Source organism: Solanum stenotomum, chromosome 2 (genome assembly GCF_019186545.1).
Source record: "Solanum stenotomum isolate F172 chromosome 2, ASM1918654v1, whole genome shotgun sequence".
NCBI lineage: Eukaryota > Viridiplantae > Streptophyta > Magnoliopsida > Solanales > Solanaceae > Solanum > Solanum stenotomum.
The window spans coordinates 20539350-20559334 of NC_064283.1; positions in this window are offsets into that span (position 1 = coordinate 20539350).

The following is a 19985-nucleotide window of genomic DNA, read 5'->3' on the forward strand; positions in this document are numbered from 1 at the left end:
CTTGAAAGCATGAACGTGGACTTAAATTGTGTGAATTATTGTCTCTTCCGTGTGGTGTGATATTATTTGTATGCATTGCTTGTGAACATTGTTATGAGACATGTGATGGTTTATAATGTCAACATCTTTGTCGGCGAGTCTTTGTACCAGATTTACTAATAGATGGGGCATTTAAGAATGCACCACCATTGCAGCAATAACAAAATCAGCATCAACAACATTTTCTGGAGGATGATTGTTAATAATTTGGACAATAACACTTTCACATAACAAATTTCTATTTGAAAGTACATAAGTGAAATTGGTGTGTTTTCTTAAATAGTTTACAAAATCTTTTTATCATTTGTTTTGTCTTTTAGATAAATGTGGAATGCCTATATGTTGTCTGTTGAAATAAACATAAAAATCATATATCTATCTCTATTCTCTAAGCAATTTTCTCTCTTGTGTAATTGATAGATAATTCATCTATGAGTGAAATTTATCAAAAGAATGTTTATTCATCAGTGCAAGATTGAAATTTATGTCACTGTATTTTGACTTAAATATCTTCATACCAGGTAATTATATCGATATTTTAAGTAGCGAAGGAAAATGAGGTTGCAAATATTTATCAACCTTAGCTTCAAGGTTATTCATGACATTTCATATCATTAGATATTCACGAATTATTCATCAATTTGAGCTTGAACTTTCCCCCTTTTGATTTTAATTATTCATTACACACATTTGTTAATATTATCTATATCGTTTAAAAAAAATTATACTAATTGAGATAAATTACATGTGCAACACACATATCCAAAAACTAGTGCGTGTATATATCTATATCTATACTACCTTAAAAACATGAACTCCAAAAATTGAATATTAAATTACGTAAATACCCCTCACTTAAAAAGATTACAACAAATACCCCTCACTCACTTAAAAAGATTACACAAATACCCCTCACTTTTTTTTAAAAAAACCCTATCGCAACAAACAACGACAAATAGTCAGCACTTTCACTAGACAGGCGCCAAGTCCTCTTTGATTGAACAGTCACTAAGTTTCCCATGTATTGTATCTGTCCAACAGCCAAATATATACTCCAACCAACGCAACCTCTGCATATTCCCCTATTTATATCAACCACACATACAACAAATTCTCCATTAGCAAATCAACTTCTGCACAAAGCGTCTCCATTAGCAAATCAACTTCTATAAATAACGCATAGGTATGCCCTATTTTCCTCCTCTTCTACCAACATATTTGTTTTGTTACTAAAGCGTACATCTGCACATTCGAATTCAATTAACCTTTTTGCGATACTTTCTCAGGCCAATATTGATCTTCCTTACGCAAAACACATAATAGTATTGGACACGACATTGACATATTTAACTTCACATCTTAAATTGTAAGTTTTCACTCTCTTTATGTATCTTGTTATGATCTTCAATGGACTACTTGCAGTAACATTGCTACAATCTTCTTAATGATTCCTCTGTATTTTTCACTGACACATTACGGTCCGGAATGAATAATGAAATTCACTTTTTCCTTTGCACCTGTACCTATCCAGAATCATCACACATGGCGACTGAAGTTGAACTATCAAAGCATAGTGTCTCCCTTAACAAGATATCAAAATACTCTGTTAATTAGGTAACACGAGTATTTGTTATTCGAAAGGGTTCTGTTATGTCGTACAAGAATTCACGGCATGAAGGGACTTTCCATACGGTAATATTAGTGGACGGCGAGGTAATAGTTTTGCTTAGGTTATATGCTAACGTTCTTATCTACTCCCTATATTACTTGTCTCATCAACTCACATGTCAATTACATCAATACTAGGGGACAAAGTTGCAACCGACACTATTTAATAAGCATATCGACACATGGAAGGACTTCTTAAAGACAAATAAGAGTTACTACATTGCTAATGGGCTGTTGTATCGGGTCAACCCCAACTACACTTCCGTGCACAAAGAGATTGAACTCTCCATTACCAACAACACAATCATAAAGGAGAGTAACTATGTTGTTTCAACACACAACTTCTCTGAAGGCTTTGTATCTTTGGAACACACAGAAAAATTACCAAATGGTGCCTAATCGGTAACTATTCACAGTACATATTGAAATTTCTACATTCAATTACATAATATGTATTACCAAATCACCTCACCACTATTCAGACTTGCTTTGCTGTTAGTCACGGTCAATCCTATCATTGTAAAATGCGATAGCAAAAGACATGAAATTGTTGTTACAAACAAACTGTAAGTTGCCATTACGACTTCTTGATCATCCATATAAATCTCTTGATGTATTTACAATTCTTATCTAATTCAAAATCTAACATGGAGTGTACAACTGTTACTCTATGGGGAGATTTTACAGTACACGACGGTGCATTTCTGGAAAAGTTGAAAGATGATCAACCTTCTTTTGGCTTATGTGACGTGAGAGTCTCGATATATAGAGGTATACCCAGTCTCTTCGATATGCTAATTGTAAAATTTTCGAATATATTATTTGATACCTCACTATAATATGTTGTTTTCTAAACTAGGCACTTTTGGGATATCAACTATACCCGTGAGTAGTGTGTTGATCAATCCAATGATTTCAAAAGCACTAGATCTTCGCACATGGTACACAAGCTAATCTACTAATATGCTCAACAATATTTCATTAACCTCACTGCCAAAACTTATGGTCTAACTATAATTTATTGAGCCATACTTTAATCTAACAATTCTAAACCCACAAACATTTTCTTAATTAAATGCTACAGTTAACTTATCTCATCCTATATGCAGGTGTGAAGTCATAAAAGGCGCAATGAAAGATATTACAACCACACCAAGTAAGGTAATGAAAAGAGCCACGAAAGTGACGTTACCCAAATTATGGCGGACACAATACACATGTACCTTTTAATGAACACTTTATGCATCCATAAAGGACCACTATTTACCAAGCATAATCTTCAATATTTGTCATTAACAATGTCCAGGAAGCTTTATAGAAGTTCAAAGCTAAAAACTGATCAAGTATTTGTACAAGTATATATATATGGGTCATGATAAATGTGCGATTTACATAGAGTCAGACGATGGAGAAAAATTCATAGATGAAATACATAGCTTTCAAGATACACGTTGGGTGTCACCACCAGAAGCAATATGGAGAATTTATGAGTTTACTCTAAGTGAAATGCAACCAGCGGTTATAAATCTAAAATTACATCTACCCGTCAAACAAACAGGTGTTTTGAAACCCTTTTTCAGATAGTATAATCAAAAGATACAGTTGTCCAGCCAAATAGATGAATATTAATATAAGACTATTATTCAAAATGTAGTGTACTACAGAAAGAAGCAAAATCTTCAAAATATAGCGGCCTCCCAATTTGTACAACAAACTATGCTTACTGAGTATTTTAAGATGTGCTCGAATGAATGGCAATGAGGCTCGAAACTATCTATACGACGGAGAATTGCCCAAGCATTATGTTTGGAACTCTCAATCTAAAATTTGGAGTAAGAGGAAATCACGCTCCGTGATTGGCAGAATAACTATTGATAAGACAATTACACTTCATTATGTCATATTTATGCGCTAAACAATAACTTTACCTAACTATACTACTTAATGTCACAGCGAATGCTAGAGAAGGTGAAAGGTATTATGAAAGATTATTATTGAATGACTTTCGAGGCCCGACATCGTTTGAAGACTTGCTCACTGTTAATAGAATACATTGTGATACTTTCAAGGAAGCAACTAAGGAAAGAGATTTATTAGAATTTGATGATAGCATTTCTGAATGTTTACGTGAAGCTGTAATCTTTAAGATGCCCGCAACTCTTCGAAGTTTGTTTGCAACCATTTTAGTTCATTGCAACCCAACAGATGTGAGATGTCTATGGGACACATATTACAACGATATGTCGGAAGACTTTCAGACGAGCCAGGAAAGTTCACCAGAGGCACAACTACAAAGTACCTTGAAAAGTATAAATACATACTTGGAGAGTATGGATAAAAGTGTTGCGAAATTTGATATCCCACAAATCAAACAAGAATTACATAAAAATGACACATATGAATGCCGAGAAATAATTGAAGAAATGTTGGTAGAGATGCCAACTGAAGATATGGATGCAAAATCAAAGTTGAATCCACAACAAACACAAACCTTCAAGACCATATTGCAAAGGGCCAACTCTGGAACAACAAGATTATTTGTTGTAGACGGACATTGCTGGCAAATATCAGATCGAGAGGTATGATAACATTGGTATCCGCTAGCAGTGGGGTAGCAGCAACAATCTTACCGGGAGGCTGTACAACTCACTCAAGATTTGAAATACCTCTACAAGCAAATGAAACAACAATTACAAATATGTCCAAACAAGGTGGTGGCGGTAAGCTAATTAGACAAGCAAAATTGATAATATGGGACGAAGCACCAATGGCTAAGAGACACAATTGAAACAGTCGACAGAAGCTTCCGTGACATAATGGACAATAATGCACCTTTTAGTGGAAAATTCATGGTATTTGGAGGTGACTTTCGACAAGTACTATCGGTGGTTCCTAAATCAACACGAGCAGAGACAGTGGATGCAAGTTTGGTGAGGTCATATTTGTGGACTTTAATGGAAAAGATTCATTTAACATCCAATATGAGAGCGAGAGCAGATTCAATTTTTAGTGAATTTTTGTTTCGTGTTGAAAACATCGAAGAAAGCACAATACGAGACAATTTAATACAACTACCACAACAAATGATGGTCCAAGCAACTGGTGATAGTAAACAAGAATAATGCTTAGTAAGGAAAGTATTTCCATCGTTACAACAAAACTACAGATCGTCAAAGTATATAACTGAAAGGGCAATCTTAGCAAATAGAAATGAATATGTGGATAATCTAAATGAAATGTTGATTACACAATTTCCGGGGGAAACAAGAACATATATCAACTTTGACTCGGTGGAAGATGATACCAACAATTAGTATCAAGAAGAATAGTTGAATACATTAACACCAAATGGGTAGCTACCACATATGTAACATTTCTATATTGTTATTAACGTTGCAAGTATAATATAACTGCGAATCGCTAAACTGGATGAAAATAAAGTTGAGGTTAAATATTAAACAACTGATGTATATTTGAATACTATATATTAGATTAGATTTGAAAGAGACTGCACCTATTATGATGCTGAGGAATCTGGATCCAACAAATGGTTTATGCAATGGTACACGATTAATTTGTAGAGGTTTTGACAACAATGTCATACATGCCGAAATAACAACAGGAGAATATGCAACAAAATAGATGTTTATACCAGGAATCCAATTATCGCCTCCGGAGAATGAAGGATATCCTTTTAAATTTATTCGCAAGCAATTTCCAATACGTCTCTGTTTTGCAATAACGATAAATAAAGCTTAAGGTCAAACAATCCCTATTGTTGGATTGTATCTTCCGCAACATGTTTTCTCCCATGGACAACTATATGTAGCACTATCGAGGGGAATCTCAATGACCACAACAAAAGTATTGGTAATGACTGAACAACCAGATACGACGACGGGCACATATACGAAAAATATTGTATACAAAAAAGTATTAGATAAGAGACGATTGTTATCTTTTAAAGTGTAATCAATTAGGAACAAAATCAACACATTACATGAACCTTATGAAAATGTCATTGGTTGTGTTTGATAGGTTCAGTTGAAGAGGAGAAAAGTTGAGCATCAACATGCAATTTATGAAGAAAATACAACTATTGTGTAGACTTAGATATTGGTAATTAGGATACAAATGAGTTGAATATCCAGCAAAGTATCATGTATTTATGGACAGCGTCATAAAGTTTCATGCATCTAATTCAAGACAATTAGACGAGCATAATCGAGTACTGTTCAGAAACATAGAATTGGAATCTGAGAAACATCCATACAAATTATTATCTTACATATTGAATATATTTAATAATGGTAGTATGCATACAATTAACTGTAAAATTATGTATACGAGACTGTTCTAATACTTACAATAATATAATATGACAAAAAAGTAAGCTTACTGTTTCAGAATTAATCACATGACAAGATGAGGCCATCACGTGCAACGCACGTGTAGTAAATCTAGTATATATATATATGTGTGTGTGTGTGTGTGGGGAGAAGGGGGGTCAAATCTAAATTTTAGGTATATCATATACCTAAAATGAATTCCCTCAACATAATCTCGAAGCGCAACTTAGTGGTCAAGGAGGTTCATAAGTTTTCATGTATCACGATACATTATATTGACTTTACAGTAACAAAAAAAACTATGACTTGGGCAAAAAATACAAAAGAAAAGAAAGATAAAAGCAATTAAATTTTTATTTTTGAGTATTGTTTTTTTAAAAAAAGAAAAGAAAAGAAAAAAGTCACTTTTAAATTAGATTGTAATTGAATAAATAATCAAAATGGTCAAAATACAAAAAAGTAAAAAATAACAAAGTTGGCCAAATAATAGGCAGATCAGACAACAAGGCCCAAAGGAAAACCCGACTCAAATCATAACAAAAGCAAATAAAGAATCAATTTTCTTTTAAAAAAACATCTAGATAAATCTTTCAAGTGCTTTCTCATCTTCTCCAACCAAGCATTAGTGATAATGTAGATGCATTGAAGTTCAGTTGGTCGGCACCCGCATCTTGGGAATTCTTCACTATAAGTAATTTAATCCTTTAATTTTTTGTCTCAAATTTTAGATTGATTTCACCTGAAACACCTAAATGGTTTTTTATCAAGCCGAAAAAATATTATTTAAAAATATTTCTATAATACATTGTATGTATACTATTGTGAAAATAGTTATAGTGTAATGTACGTATGTGACTGTTTATAAATATTTTCCTTCATATTTTGTTATTCGATTGTTGTAGTTTTGTATGGATTTGTTTGTATATCTTTTGTTTAAGCATTTTTATATTTCAAGAAGCCCGACGAGTATACATAAGAGCTTACACTAACAAAAAAATAGTACCAAAAGTAATCCAGAAATATCAGTTGGAACTCAAGCAAGGAGACTACCAGAATCTAACATAAGGATAGACGTCAAATAAGTATAGCTCATCTTGAAATCTTACATCAGGATAGGTGTAATGAAAGTCATCCTCTCTCGAAATCTTACATCGGGATAGCCGCATGAATCTAGCATCGGAATAATTGCACCAGCTCAAACTTGGAATTGAGAAATGCTCCAACGGAGTGTCGAAATTCGTTTGGAACCCTGTGTGTGCAAATAAATTATACTACCCCACCAAATTCGGCATTCCAAACTCAACATGAATGTCAAAACTTCCAACAAAGGTTGTCTTGATAAAAAGTGGGTTCCACACCTCAAGCTCTATTTTAGCAAAAAGCCAAAGGTAGCTCAGAATGAGGCTAGAAGCCTCAAGACCTAAACCAAAGGTTCGTCTAGACTAAAATCAATATTTCAGAGCTAATGAAATCATCAAAAATACATTTCGAGGTTGTTTATTTTATATTTTGAGCAAAGTCAAACACATACACTTTAGGAATTCCAAAACACAAAAACTTGTATATAAACCAAACGAATTGTCTATTGATCGGCCAAACATAAGAAAGCTCTAAATGTTGAAAACATAGAAAACAGAAAAAATAACCTAGAAAGTCATTACATTCTTCGTGGCTTTTAAAAATCTCAAGATTGTAAGATATGTTATTGCTATTATTTTTTGCATTGATTATGACTAATTTTGAGACTTTTCATTTCCTTATTTATTTTATTTTACTCTAGTTGACTAGGTTTATAAAATATGCATATTTAGACAAATGCTTTTCAAAAACAGATATTTTAGATAGTAGTAGTTATTATCTCACCCAACGTCCATGCATGTGCACACGATCGACAAAAAATAAAGACATGATTAGAGTATTGTTCCCAACAAGGACGTAATTGTGAAATACTTAATATATTATTACACTTTCAAATATTTCAAAAAAAAATTTGATTTGAATGTTGAGAAATGAAAATCAACTATAGATTCACGTGATAAGAAAAAATAATTAAAAGAAAAAGTTCCTAACGTGAGAATTGATATCAATCAATTCTCGAACATTTATACAATTAACGACTTAATTAATAGTAGCAATACATATGTGATATTGACAATAACTAAAAAAAAATATGAATAATTTATAATAAAAATAATGGAGTGACAAAAAATATTCTCTTAATTGTTAAAACTCTTAAAATAAATTTTCTTAATGCTACTTGACATACATTTAAGCAATTTAAATTTGGCATTCACAATAAATGACCACCATCATTTACAAGTAATTGCCAAATTTAAATTTTATTTATAAATATCTAAATTCAAAATCTAGAGTCTGAACAAAATTCAGGCTACATTCAATTAATCTCATGTCATTGAGAAACAAAATTAATTTGTTACTATATTCTTTAGATATAATACAAATCTTTTTAGATATCAACTTTGACTATAAATTTGGTAAGAAAATCATGAAATAAATCTATTTAAAGGGCTTTTTGCTCTTGTGTGAAGCAATTAAATCAAAAATTTATTTATTCTAATTTGCTCTCTAGTTTCTAATAAACCAATGAGTACTCCAGAAGGTGGTACTAGTTTAGAACAAAAACTTATCAAGTGAGTTCTTTTTAAAATTTTTTTAATCTCCCTTCCCTTTTTTCTACTTATATTCAAGATTATGCATAATATTTTTTTATGAATGGTTAGACTCTATGTAGATATCTTTTAAGTTAAACTCTTATTTATTCCACATTCTTTAAGATTTAATTATAATGATTTTTTATGATTTTCAGAATAATGGAGAAAGAAACCAAGAAACTTTTGTTTGAGAATGTATCGCTCCGCCTGCAACAAAAATTATTGACTGAAAGGTTAAACAATTTGACTTGCTCAACTTATACAGAAGATCAAAAATTATGTGAGGAGATCGACCAGATGAAAGCAAAGGTGAGCTTTTATCTAATCACATATCAGTATTAACGTATAAGTTCTATGCATATAAAAGGTGAAAATAAATTTTATATAATAATATAGCTTATTAGGTATAATTGTTGCCAACACTTTTGATAATCATAATTAATTAATTATTTAATAAATATAGTAAATGATATGTTGCATCAGGTTAAAGTTTATTGATAGCGTAAAAAAACATAAGATTTTTAAGAATATATAATGTAAATCGTTTAAATTATTGATATTTTTTTTATTTTTTTTGTAGAATGAGATGTGGGCGAGTGTTATGAAGGAATTAATTGATGATAAAGAGTAGAGTTGGCCCTCGAGTTGGCGATGTTGTTGTTTTATTTCATATTTTAGAGATTTTAAAACTTAGACAAATTAATAAATTTGAAGAATGATGTGTTCCCTTCTTTATGGCTAATGAAAATTTAAAGACTATGAGAAATGTTATTGTTATTATTTCTTATTTTGATAAAGACTAAATTTGAGACTTTTCATTTCCTTGGTTATTTAATTATAGTGTAGTTTGCTAAATTTTCAATAACTACTTATTTAGAAAAGTATTCTTATCATAAGTATTCTCTAAAAATATATTTTTGGAGTGTATAATTCGTATTGCACTTGATGTTCACACAAGCACACACAATTGAAAGATAAAAAAGTAACGAGTCGAGTATCATTTTCAATGAAGATTTAACTGTTAACTTTTCAAGTAGATTAAATAGTAAAATATTTAATAGAATTGTGATTCGAATATTGAGGACAAAACTAAATAAAAGATGGTATTGAGAATTCAAACGAGAGAGATATTCTAGAGCTACAGATAGATTTATTCAATCCAATCCAACATTATATCCAATTTAGTTCGCACATTGAAAATCTAGTTTCTACCACATGATTAATGAAAGTTATGTTTACGAGTAGTCGACTCTTTCTGCAGATAGAGTTATAAGAGAATAAACAAGCAAAGTACAGAATATAAAAAAACATCGGATATTTTTATACTGGTTCGGATCACCAATGTATAACCTATACTCAGAATCTTTCAAGGGTTTCCTTTAGAGCTTGAGGAGAACTTAGGTGATACAGAGATTTGAACCTAAACTCCTATATGATATGCAAATCAGATCTACTATTTTGGTACAACCTCTATCTGTATAACCTATACTCAGAATCTTTCTTTTACTTTCCTTTTTCAATTGTTCACTCAAGTGTGTACAAATCTTTATGAAAAATAAAAGAAGATTACAATATAAGTTCAAGTGAAGTTGCACGCTTCACAACTGTGACTATGAGTTGGTTTATATAGTGTTGAGGACTGCTCTTTTAAGGAAAACCCAAGGGTGTTTTTAATCAAGAATTTTGATTAAATCCTTGATTTCGGTTGATTGATTCATGTTCATATCAGATATGTGCATGAGCAAACCGATTCCTTTCTTTTTCTTGGAGATTTTCTTGTGATCTTGATAATGTTCCTTCTCTTGCAGATATTCTTGTAGTCTTGATACTTGGTTGATTTGATTGTCTATCTTCCAGATTACTTCATCCTAGTCAAACGCTAGGATTGTGGTTGCTTTAATTTCGTATCCCTTGAATGATGGCTTTCCTTTCCCTTGTTGCTTCAGTGAGGGCAACTTTTTTCTTTCCTTCTTTGTAATGTTTTTTTGGCGTTCTTCCTTTTTTATTTTTATGCTTGATTTAGTATACACCTTCTTTGATTGAGTCTAGCAATGACAGATCTGCTTTGATATGCATGATTGACTTGTGAGATTTGATTTGATTCCTTGAGTTTAGATTGATTTGAATCTTCGGTTAGATTGATTTGAGTGAATCAATCTTCTCCTTAATTGATGGTGCTGATTTGATGCTTGATGCATCAATTTTCAGAATTTTGTGTATCTAACACATATACACTAGTCTTGATTTTCTTGCGACACAAGATAGTTTGTTATTATATAAAACATTATAAGTTAACAATTTATAGAATCCCTGATAAAATGATTTCTATTCAAACTAAATACTTATATCCTTGTATCATCTCAAGTAGAAAAATGCAATTGTATCTCTTATATTTGACTAAGAATTAAAGACAAACTAGTTAGAGGTCTATAACTAACTTGTTACTTGTAAGTTAATCAAGATAATCATTATCCGAAAAATCGCTAAATTATCATAACCTAAAATTCACATGAATAATCATGATGAAACCTATGCTCTCCCCCAATGGGTAAGACAAACCACCACCACCAAACAAATTTAAAGTAAAGACAATATGCGAGGTAAAAACATTACCAAATTTAAAACCATATGCAATCACTAACAAAAATCAAGTGTGGGAAAATAACAAAATACAATCCCAAAATTCAGTATAATATGAACAAGAGTGAAGTATAATATAATTGTTCAACAACCGATATACTCTCTGTCGTCTGATGGAAGAAAATATAGAAAAGTAAGGGATTGAGGGAGTCTGGCATTGCCGATAAGCTAGGGGACAACTCTCTAAGAATATCCAAAAATAAAAGCTACAAACTTGATAGTTAGAGTGACCCACTCGTTCTTGGGATACAATTTGCACCAAAAATGTGCAGTATGTTAGTATAAGTATATATGGAAAACATGTGCACTCAATAGGCATTAGATGACGACAATTCTAAAGTATCGACGATAATTGTATCATAATCAACCGATAAACACACACATGATCGACTTTCTGAGAGTGGTGATGGCACACCCCAAATTTGACCCTGACAAAACATGCATCAGATTATATAGAACCATATCGGAAGCACCTTATAGATATGATAGTTCACTTCACACAATTACCCTATCACTATTACTTATCTAACTATGCAGCCAGGTATATATAAATGAAGACAATTTAAATTAAGGAGATAAAGAATATATAAATGATGTGCATTAATTATTTAGTAGCTAAACTATGGAGACTTTGTGAAAGAGATAACTAATTCAAGACCCAGATAAAAAATCTAATAAAGCAAGTATGGAATTCCACAAGAAAGAGTCTGGGTCCACCAACAGTAGTCTGTATGAATAACAAGTTCCTCCTATGCGATGTGCTCCTTTCAAAACGACTTCTCTTTTATACCTAACACACAATAACAACAATTAATATAAAACAATCATAATTAAATAGTTCAAATTCAAAATTAGAATAAATCATGAAACTTAGTAAAAACTGCTAATGAGTAAGAATTAACCAATTTCAAATCATTTTGTTTAAAAATTATATTAGACCATTCAAGGCCAAAGTCTAGCCAGATAGCTCATCAAGATGCCATTTGAGGAAAAATCATAAATTAAACACATATTAGTTCAGGATAACCAAAGATGGAATGCCATAGATAGGATCCCATTCCTTAGAAGTGATGCACCAAGTTATCAACACTCGAAGGTCGATTTAATTTCCTCTAGACATACACAGTTTTTCATTAGGATCCATAACAACTATTTGTCCTCTTGAATAACATAGCTTGTCCATACATGTCCAGATATAAATAATAACAATCATGTTATATTAGTCAAATTTCAAAAATCTTAATAGTGCTCAAAAACATTACATCGTGTCAACTCACGACAACCAATAGTCCTCTGAACTAGCATAGCTACTCGAAAGCATTTCACAAAAAATCAACTCACAGCAACCAATCATCCTTTTCACCAGAACAACTTGTTCATATGGTCCTTGTGACGATCCAATTCACCGGGCTGTATGGGTACATACTCTTAACACTATATAGGTGAACCCTTACCACCTAATTTAAAAACAGGACAATGAGGAAACTAATTTAACATTAGAAAACTCTAAAACAAATCCTTGAATAAACATGAACCCATTATAAGGATCATTTTTTTACAAACAACCAAAAAACCTTCCTAAGGAACTAGTCTAAACAGGTACAAGAGCTATTAGTAAGAAATAATCTATAAGAAGAAATAAGTAGAAGCTGTCGGAGATCATCATCGTCTTTCCTGCAACCGGACTATGTCAAGTGGCATAACAAGATTAGTATCAGTACAAACAAGACGTACTGGTAGACATCACTAGTCAATTCGAACCCACTACGTATTATCATGCAAATAATCAAGAAACATGCAATATGGCTATTTAATTAGTACCCCCATTTCACACCTGCACCACCTACACTACACTACAAGTACCACTACCTTGAAACTTGATACACCTTATCCCTTCCGCTGTCAACTTCACCCCATCAGATCATAGCCTAATCCCTTCTATCACATTACATGTCCCCTGAACACCAGATTACTAAATCTGCCACTACTGCCCATCAAATAATTTTTTTTGATTAATATTCAAAATTCAATGAGGAAGTACTCGAAGACCTGGCTATCATGTTCCCAGTCAAGTGGCAATATGTACTATTTGTCACTAATGCTACTGAACTTAGAATGAATCTCTAAGATGCTTACATACCTTGGTGAACATGACAAATTCATTTCATTACTTCAGTAAGAGTGATTTTTTGTGTGTCCTAACTTTTTCGTAAGTTGCCTTTTTCGAGGTTTTCAACCTGGTGGGTTTTTTATTTTCTAACTTTTGTTTAGGCCACCTTTTTTTTTAGGTTTTCAAACTAGTGAGTATTGTCTAAGTCGCGTGGATCACAAAATGGATCTATGATTTCAAGTCCACTCGTTGATTTCGAGCAAACCAAATCAATTGGCTTTTTTCCCAGCGATGCCTCCAACTCAAGATTTTGATTCATGGAACTGGCCATCAAATGTATATTCATCCATCTATCAGCTGCGTCTTCTTTAGTGAATGAAAGAGGGGCCGTGTTGTCATAGTTTATACTCTTGCAGGACAAGAGTAACATGTAGTTTATACTCGTTCCTTAAGGATCATCTTGCTTCAAGGATAGTACATTTTCAAGAATTTTTCATTAATATGATTGATCCTCATGTCATCTACATTAAAAAGATTGTAAGTGTCACTCGAATATGTTTCTTGTATGGCATATGGTCCATCCCACCTCAAGGTGAATTTGTCCCTACACTTATAGAAAGTGATAGTAAATCCTCCTATTGTAGGGATCATGTCGATGTAAGATCTGTGTGAGGAATCACTTGAGATGCTTTTAAGTTGGAGATAAATTCCCCTTGAGGTGAATAGATCTACTTTCGATAGATGTTTGAGGTGATCTCAATGAGAAGATAGTGTAAGATATGTGTGAGGAATAGTGATTAGTCTCCAATTTGAATTGAAATTGACCGCTTTAAGCAAATGTGGCGGTGATGTTCCTTGTGTTAAAAAAAGGGATAAATAGAAGCAATGTCCTAACTTTGCTAAATATTTCAGCATTCGTTGTATTTTGCCTCATAGGTCCCATTAACTTGGTTTACGACCAATTGTGAGTCACAATCGATTTGAATGACCTCAGAGCCTAGTCCAAACAAAAATTTGATACTAAACCTGTAACGACCCTTCCGGAATAATATAAGCCTATAATAATATAAGCCAATAACTCACGAGATTTTTGCATATATATATATATATATTGTCCTCACACTAGTAAAAATGATATAAAAAGAATATTACCAACTTTCGAGTACCTAAACTAGGTGGTTCATGCTTCACGCAATCATTCAAAATTAGTGATAAATTTAACATATTGCAAGACTTGGGCTTACCCACCCCAAAAGAACAAAACATAGAGTCATACTCATATTACAACCCATGGTGACATGATCACATTAGTCCTCAAAATTTCATGTAAATATACACCACATAGATCATGTACAAGTCCCAAGGTTTATACAAAATATAGATGCATATATGCAATTGTGATCTTCCATCACCAATGGCCAGCTTCATGCCTCCTCTCGATCATTTCCTACGATAGAAACAACTATCGCTAAGCATATAGATTAGTGGTGTAAAAACTATAGGTTTGGAGCCATCAGATTCACAAAACTATATTTCTCAAGTCATGGGCAGCATAATCGAACATAATAAATAAATCAAGTAAACAATATATCAAGAGTATCAAGTTCGATATTTAGAGGTCCAAATGTCAAGAACGCTCATAATACCATTTTTCAAAAGATTCAATAACAAGGCTCGCCCAATATGTACATCATGTCTTCACACCAAGCACAATCAAGTATCAAGAAGAGCCGACGCCCTATATCAAGAAGGGTCAAAGCCCAATAATCAAGAGAACCAAGAACCATATTAAAAATGGCTTTCTAGTTCGTACTTAAAATGAACAACTTCCATTCTTAAGACAGACTAAAAATCCAGAGTCAAGATGACAAATGATCCGAATCAAGAGGCATGCCAATAGTGGCAAAGTCACAGCCACAAGAAGGACAAGGTCCCAACAAGAGTGCCAAGTGATTAAACAATCTGTACAAGTGGACGAGTTACACAAGCGTCTTTAACGTCTTAAAGGATACCAACACGACAATGCAAAGTGACAAGATGTAACCAAGGTACCAAGATCAACTTTCAGATATACCAGCAGTTAAAAGAGTACAAATACAAGTTTATACACAAACCTCAGTGCATTAGCAAAGAAACAGTCCAACACAACTTCAAGAGTTCAAACCGTAGACCAACCAATGTATCAAGGTCCTCAACTGGTTCACGAGTATATACAACCTTTAAAATACAATTTAATAACTTCTTTAATCCCTAGAAGCTCAATAACATTAATGTAAAACAGGATTATCATCACAAGTAAGATTAGCCTGTACAAACACAACTATGCTGCCAAAACAGTGATTCTGGCCAGCCTAGTACCTCATGTCGCAACTTAGATTTGAAAAGGAAAACGGCAAAACTAGACTTTATAACCTTCATGAAAGATGTAGCTACATCTCTTAAGGTTGCAAAAAAATAAGAATCACCGCAAAATATATTTTTTACAGTAAGATATAGTCAAAACATTAACAGTTGTTCATACAGGATTTGAAATTCCAAAATCTGGACAGAACTTGTCCTATGTTGAGTTCAATATTTCGAATCCATAACAACTAAATCAGAGTTTTACATAAACATAAGAGTTGTAGGTTTACAAATTTGCTTTCCAAATCATATTTATTAACTGTAAACTAAGTCCTAGAGCGAGAGATATGCATAAAAGACCAAACACTACCCAGCTCAGAAACAGATTTTGTCACTTACCAACAAGAAGTGTGTGTTCTTGAATTCCAGCCAAAAGGGCCAAGTTTTTCTTTTGTAATTTTGAAGAACAACTGATTAAAGAAGGCTCTAAGGTTTTTAGACTTGGAAATAAACGAATTAACTCAAGGAGGTGAAAATATATATAGTCACACAAGTGATGTTTATCACTTGTACAACTGTCTCCAAAAAGGGCTGCCCAAATAGTTGTGTGCTGCCCAAAATGCATACATATACACCTATATATATATATCCCTCATCTCCTTTTAAAGTTATACATAATTCTAATTAGAATATTATGAAAATACCCTAATACAATACCTTAAATTACGATCACAATTTATGTTAAGCAAGTTAGCAATTATCACAACATTTCAAGTTCCCTAAATGAGACTAAAACATATTCTAGTAATTAAGAAATGGTAAATCAACATGTGACTCTTGGTGGAGTAATGAATATTTGAGCTCTACCGGACTGCCCCCGATCCTTGTCTTCCACATCTTCAAAATACGATTTTAATTGACTACGTGGAAGACCGAATGTATCTTCAAGTGATGGGGCATCTCAACCCGATACGAGATTCTGCCCGCCTTAGCAATAATCTCGAAATGACCCTCGTAGCGACGAATCAGACGTTGACTCACACCTCGTAGCGACTTGAATTTTCTAGGATAGAGTTTTATCATAACTCGATCCCCAATTTAATAGTCGACTGGTCACCACTTTCGATCAACAAACTTCTTCATTTTTTGTGCTGCCTTATCAAGATAAGATCGTGCAAGATCAAATTGTTCCTCCCAGGCTTTCGCCATGTGATAAGAACCCGGATTCTTCAAACTGGCATTGACGGGACAGGATTGGGGCGTATTGGGCTGCTGCTCGATAGCCAACTCAAATGGACTCCTTCCCGTCGCCTCACTCCGCTGCAAATTATATGAGAATTGGGTAGTGTCTAGCAACTTCGCCCAATCCTTTTGATTAGCACTAACATAGTGCCGCAAATAGCACTCTAAAAGTGCGTTGATCCGTTTCGTTTGCCCATTCATTTGAGGATGGAAGCTGGTCGAGAAGTGCAACTCCGAACCAAGAAAACTGAATAACTCTCTCCAAAACGCACTAGTGAATCGAGGATCTCGTTACTAATAATGTGTTTGGGTATGCCCCAATGCTTTACGACGTCTCGCAAAAATATACGGGCAACCTCTTTGGCTTTGCAGCTGGTCGTCGTGGCAGTGAAGGTCACATATTTTGAGAAGAGATCAACAACAACCATAATAGTCCCTAACCCCTCCGAATTCGGCAAGCAAGTGATGAAATCCATGGTGACACTGTCCCATGATTTTTCAGCAATAGGCAACGGCTCAAGCAATCCACCCGGTGCCTTCGTTTCAACTTTATCTTATTGATAAACGAGGCAAACATGCACATAAACCTCAATGTCATCTCGCATCCGAGGCCAATAATAAGAGGACTCTAACAACGCTAATTTCCTTTTCTGTCCAGGGTGACCAGCCCATGTCGTATAGTGACCCTTCTTGATCAAAGTACGCCTTAGGTTAGCCCATTTCGGCACGTACACACGTCTGCCCATAGTGTACAGCAAACGGTTCTCCTCTCAAAACTTCTTCATCTTGCCTTATTGGGCAAAAACGAGAAGTTACTTTGGCAAGGGATCATGTTGTATACATTCCTTAATATCATCAATAACACTACTGCAAGTTGAACTAATAGTTGCATCTAAGGCAGCCTTGCGACTAAGCGCGTCGGGTACAACATTAGCCTTCCCCGGCTTGTATTCAAACGTGAAATCAAATTCAGCCAAGAAGTCTTGCCAACAGGGTTGCTTGATAGTCAACTTCTTTTGGGACTGAAAATAAGTTGTCGCGACGTTGTCCGTCTGAACAACAAAGTGAGCACCCAATACATAATGACGCCAAGTCCATAGACAATGGACTACCGTCGTCATCTCCCTCTCATGGGCAGAATAGCGTGTCTCTACATCATTCAATTTTCTACTCACGAGCTCTATCGGGTGGCCCTCTTGCATAAGGACGCCACCAATAGCAAAATCAGACGCGTCAGTATGAATTTTGAAAGCCTTAGTGAAATCGGGCAGCGCCAAAACTGGCTCATCGATAATGGCTGCCTTGAGATTTTCGAAGGCATCTTGACACAAATCAGTCCACTCCCACTCACAACTCTTTTTCAGCAAGTCGGTGAGTCGAGCAGCAATAGCCGAATAGCCAAATATGAAGCGCCGATAATAATTAGTGAAGCCAAGAAAAGATCATAATTCGGGTACCTTTGTTGGAGCCTCCCAATTCTGAATCGCCTCCACCTTATCGCTGTCCATCCTTATTTCACCGTGGTAAATAGTGTGTCAAAGGAACTGGACAGTGGGTTGTGTGAAGCTACATTTCTCCCGCTTCACGCACAAGTCATTATCTCGCAAGACTTTGAACACTTTGCACAAGTGCTCAACCTGCTCCTCCATGTTGTTGTTATAAACGACAATGTCGTCCAAATAAATAACTACAAACTGATCAAAAAAGGGATGAAACAACTTGTTCATCAACGTACAAAACGTCGTTAAAGTGTTTGTCAAGCTGAAAGGCATGACCACCCACTCAAAAGCTCCATAAGGAGTGACACAAGTCATTTTTGGCTCGTCACCTTCGGCAATCCGTACTTGGTAATAATCCTTCCTCAAGTCCATATTCGTGAACACTTTGGCTTGNTCACACCTCGTAGCGACTTGAATTTTCTAGGATTGAGTTTTATCATAACTCAATCCCCAATTTGATAGTCGACTGGTCACCGCTTTCGATCAGCAAACTTCTTCATTTTTTGGGTTGCCTTATCACGATAAGATCGTGCAAGATCAAATTGTTCCTCCCAGGCTTTCGCCATGTGATAAGCACCCGGACTCTTCAAACTAGCATCGACGGGACAGGATTGGGGAGTATTGGGCTGCTGCCCGATAGCCAACTCAAATGGACTCCTTCCCGTCGGCTCACTCCGCTGCAAATTATATGAGAATTGGGTAGTGTCCTGCAACTTCGCCCAATCCTTTTGATTAGCACTAACATAGTGCCGCCAATAGCACTCCAAGAGTGCGTTGATCCTCTCCGTTTGCCCATTCGTTTGAGGATGGAAGCTGGTCGAGAAGTGCAACTATGAACCAAGCAAACTGAATAACTCTTTCCAAAACGCACTAGTGAATCAAGGATCTCGATCACTAATAATGTGTTTGGGTATACCCCAATGTTTTACGACGTCTCGCAAAAATATACGGGCAGCCTTTTTGGCTTTGAAGCTGGTCATCATGGCAGTGAAGGTCACATATTTTGAGAAGCGATCAACAACAACCATAATAGTCCCTAACCCCTTCGAATTCGGCAAGCAAGTGATGAAATCCATGGTGACACTGTCCCACGGTTTTTTAGCAATAAGCAGCGGCTCAAGCAATCCACCCGGTGCCTTCGTTTCAACTTTATCTTGTTGACAAACGAGGCAAGTATGCACATAAACCTCAATGTCATCTCGCATCCGAGGCCAATAATAATAGGACTCTAGCAACGCCAATGTTCTTTTCTGTCCAGGTTGACCAGCCCATGTCGTATCGTGACCCTATTTGATCAAAGTACGCCTAAGGTTAGCCCACTTCGGCACGTACACACGTCTGCCTATAATGTACAGCAAACGGTTCTCCTCTCAAAACTTTTTCATCTTGCCTTGTTGGGCAAAAATGAGAAGTTGTTTTGCCA